Source organism: Ananas comosus, linkage group 3 (genome assembly GCF_001540865.1).
Source record: "Ananas comosus cultivar F153 linkage group 3, ASM154086v1, whole genome shotgun sequence".
NCBI classification, from domain to species: Eukaryota; Viridiplantae; Streptophyta; class Magnoliopsida; order Poales; family Bromeliaceae; genus Ananas; species Ananas comosus.
The window spans coordinates 5,264,625-5,269,561 of record NC_033623.1 but is presented as its reverse complement, the minus strand read 5'-3'; positions in this window follow the sequence as shown (position 1 = coordinate 5,269,561).

The window sequence follows — 4,937 nt, the reverse complement described above, 5'->3', positions numbered from 1 at the left end:
GTTCGAGTGTTTGATATGGATTTCGAGCTTTTCTATACTTGGTGGAAGGTCGTAGACTGTATTCCGACCTAAAAGTTCGAATTCCTCGATTTTGGCTAAGTCCTGAGAGTTTTCACTCTCGGGGACCGGTCCCTGGTGGGAGAGACCGGTGCCTGGTGGGAGAGACTGGTCCCCGTGGAATAGTGTTGTGGCAGACTTGAGGCAACCGGTCCCTGGCAGTGACAGACCGGTTCCCGAGAGCTTGTTTTGCTGGAAGGTCCCGAGGGACCGGTCCCAGCTGGGAGAGACCAGTCCCTCTGGGCGAAAATTGCCCAGTCCGGGCTAATGCACTGCTTCGATTGTTGAGGGACCTAGGTGGATTTTGTTACATGAGAGGACTTTTAGGCCATTTCCTCTCTCTCTTTCCCTCACTTCTCACTCTCTCACACTCTTTAGAAAGAGAAGAAGAAGGAGAAACAAGAGGAGAAGAAGGAGAAGGAGAAGAAGGGAAGCTTGCCTTGTGGACTTAGGACTTCTTCCTCAACCTCTCCTCCTACCATTGGAGGCTTGGAGCTTTGTGGAGGATCAATCTTCAACCCTTGAGGATTTTGAGCTTCGTTTGGAGTATCTTAGAGGTAAGTGATGTAACACACTGGACCTTTGCAAATTGTGAGGTTCGAGTGTCTGAGTTGTGTTCTGAGCATTTTCAGATTTTCTGGTAAGTCGTTGACAGTGTTCCGACCCATGGCTCGTATCCCGAGATTTGAGGTATTTGAAGTAGCCCTAAGGTCACCAAAAAGTTGGACTTAGGCTGCTCTCGGATTGCTGTTTTCGGGGCTGTGTACCGGTACAAGCTGATGGTTGTACCGGTACAGGGTTGATGGTTGTACCGGTACAACCACCGGGCTTGTACCGGTACAGAGCCGTTGAACCCCCAACCCGAGCCTCGGTGTGATGTTTCGTAGGGCTTGTACCGGTACAGGGGCCCGTGTACCGGTACAAGGTGGCAGATTTTGAGCAGTTCGAACTGCAGGGGTGTTTTTGCTATTGTAGCATCTCTATAATACCACCCACGCCCCTTTGCTGATCTCCTGAGCTGGGAAACACAGGAGGACAAGGTAGGGAGCCCTTTTCTTCTTCTCTTTTGATTTCCCCCCCTTTTTGCTTGGATTTTGATGGTTATCCCCTCTTTTTGCTTTTGGTGACTTTTCCACCATGGGAGAAGCTTGGGAGCTTGGAGTTGAGCTTGTTGGAGGTGAGATCTTCGATCCTTGGGGATTGTGAACCTTGTTTGAGGCTTCTTGAGAGGTTAGTTGCTTACTATTTCCCTTTCTATCATGAATTTCATGAATTTTGTTTAGAAACCCTAGAAATGAGGATTTAGGGTTTGTTTTGGGGATTTTTGATCTAGGGCTTTCGGAGCTCAATCGATCGGTTTAGAACCTTCCCTTGGGTTGGTTTGGAAGGGATCTAGCTTCCATTTGGAGCTTAAAAGGGATTTTCTACACTTAGGTGAGATTTTAGCCCTTTTTGCCTTGATGGTTAATGTTTGAGTTTCGGGTTGTTCGTTTCGTTTGGGTAAACCTCGTTTTGATGCTTCTAGGGTACTAGGAGTCTTGTGGGCACCTCCGTTCGGCGAAACGAAGGTTTCGATTTTGGTGGGTTTGGCCTCACCTAGATGAGATAAACTTCTCATATGAGGTTAATTTGTAAAGTGAAACGAATGCTACTCTTATTGGATAGAATATTTGAGAAGATAGAATGCATTAAATTGCCAATTTTCTATACAATGCATATTGATCCGCTATATAGTAGAGAATTTTCATGTTGGCTAGACCTATGGGTAGCATTCTTACATTTTGATTAGATTCATGTTGGCATTGGTGCCATAGATACTTCGATTACACTCTGAGACTATAGAACCGCGATGCTTCCTCACATGGTTGACAAATCGACATAACGTGACATAGGCCTTAGATGGTTATACAAATTAATAAGTAATGTCATAAAGCGCAGTCATTAGGGTTTGAGCTAGATATGGACTTAGCAAGTACTAATAAAAAATATAATATAAAAACGCGTGTCAATTTAACACGCGGCATTAGGCTTGGATGCGATATGTAAATATGCAGTGTACATTGTTATTATTATGAGAAATATGCAAGTTGATAGTATGCATTGTATAGATAAGCTAACGTCATAAAGGACACATATAGGTGAAATTCTCTAGATACTATAGTAGGTTTAAGTGTACATAAATTGCCACTAAACATCAGTGAATGTGGAACTTACTAGAATTTGACTTAGTAAAGCTAAAGGTCATAATTGTATATCGCGAAATAATGATACGGCTTAAACTTCACTTTGAGACATAGACTTAGACTTTGGGTTGTAGGACTGTTACCATGTTAGAGACATTGATGATTGGCTACTTGAGTTTTGACCATGCTTGCTCTGCATTTTGCCTTATTCGCACCCATGCTTGTTCTATCCGGCATCGATTATGACATTTGATGCTCGCCTCGGTATTGAGAAGCCTAGGGATCCGAATGACAGACAATTTCGCTAAAGCCAGGAATTTGGTGCTTACAAGGCAATAGCCCGCACAGCCGACACACCCGTGAATCCTAATGAGCATTGAACCAGAATAATAAACACAGTTTGTAATCACTACTATACATTCATAGTAGTATGGATTCCTTGACATGCTACGCAGAGTTGGACATTGACAGATCATTAGCATACTTGACCGTATCGCTGCTATGCATCCGTACTCTTTACTTGGATTGCCAGGATAATCTACATACTATCATGAGTTGGCTTTAGACATTATATTATACTTATAGTATTACTTTACATCATAGCATCAACTTGTTTTATGTAATTTGTCATACGTAGATCATGTAGAATAGAATGTACTCCATTTTACTTATACATACTTGGCAAATAGCATAGCATTTAACTATTATGCTTATTTACCCCCTGTATTAATTATCTTATCCTATTTCTGCTCTCTTCGAGACTAGTGCTCGCTGATGTGCCAGGTCAGTAATTGCCCACTGGGAACTATAAATTATAGTTCTCATGCCCCCCTATTTTATGTTTTCTTTCAGAGCCTTCCATTCCGGGAGGGGCTCGGGATCGCAGGAAAGGTTTCGCCTCGAGCTAGCTATCGAGGGATTTGGCGATAGGTGGTCCACCTCTCTTTTGTTTTCTGTTGGAGAGGTTGTGAGAGTTTTGTACCTTATTATAGAGACCACCCTACGTTTGTATCTGGAGACTTATGATGTATTAGTTTCTTTATGTTCTAGTGGTTTAGTCTCTTTTTCTTTCCTTTTTATTTCCGCTTGTTGATAGAACCTAGCTATATACTTGCTCTGATATCTCTAGTTGTAGATTTTCTCTTGCTTTACTCTTCCGCTTTTGTGTAGACGCCTTATATGTGTAGACATATGGCGGGTCTGGGCGCGCACCGGGCAGGCCTATGCCGGGTCCCGGGGCGTGACAAGTAACTAGCTTCCTTCCTCTAGATCCTAGTTTTGGAGCTTTAAACTAGATGAAACCCTAGATTTGGATTTTAGGGTTTATTTTGGGGATTTTTGATTGGAGGGCTTTGGGACCCAATTGATTGGTTTAGAACCTTCCTTTAGATTGGATTGGAAGGGTTCTTGCTCTCTTTTGAAGCTTGAGAAGGGATTTCTACGGGAGGTGAGTTTTTCTCCACCTTAGCTTGAGATGGTTATGATTTAGCTTAGTATTGTTCGTAAGGTTCATTTGACTCTTGTTCCTACATTTTTAGGGTACTAGAAGACTAGTGGACACCTTCGTTCGGCGAAACGAAGAGTTCCGTTTTTCGGTAGGTTTGACTTCATGAAAACGGGGCAAAATGACCCCTATGCTTTCTATACTTATCGTAAAGTCTTTTTGAATGCAAATTCATGCTAGATAGGATTTATGTGAATTTTAGAACACTTAAAATGCATGTGCTATGTGTAAGATAAATTTCACTCTATATAGTAGAGCATTCTGGGTAATCTTCATGCATGTGAGAAGTGTTCGAGATAGCTATGAAAATCTTGTCTCTTGTGTTAAATTAACTCATAATTGGGTAATTGTAAATACTACACTATGATTGGACTTGGTGAACAAAGTGTCATAAAGGAGCACTTGACTTGGTAGACTATGAAGCTATTATATTGAGACATTGACATGATGACATAGTTATAGGCCATTGACATCTATTACTTTTCATGTTTTAGACATGATGATATAGAGATAGGCCTTGAGACATTCGATATATTCCATGTTGTTAGACATGAGGACTTGGTACTTGAGACGGATCTTACGTTACTTGCCATTGTGCTGATTCGCACATGCTTGTGAGGGTCGCTCCCTACAAGCCGGCACTCCGGAGATGGCCATCGCGATACATATTCGCCGTACGGGATTGGGCGCCGAAGTAGATTGCCGTGAGAAAGGCTCATTCCTAGAGTGGGGATGTTGACTACCACGGGGCCATTAGGCTCGGCACCGGCCAGACAGCCTACGGGTGGGTCTTCAGGCCAGACAGCCTTCGGGCGGGTCTCACGAGATTTAACGTTAAGTAGTTAACGTGCCATGTGGACATTGACTAGAATAGTAAATAATGACATATTTACTATTTAGCTTGTGGACATCATACTAGTGATACCTTAGTACATTCATGCTAGTGTAGCCTTTTATTACTTGAGCAAAATCATGCTAAGTAGAGTTATCTTGTGGTAGCAAGCATTCTTATTTATTTACTCGTTGTACATATCGCTCTTACTTTTACTTGTTTACTGACCCCTTTTTGTAGCTTTTGGGCCTAGTGGCGCATTTCACTGAAGTCAGTAATTGCCCACTGGTAACTATTATTTAATAGTTCTCACGCCCTCTGTTTTATGGTTTTATTTTAGAGCCTTCGGCACCGGCGGAGG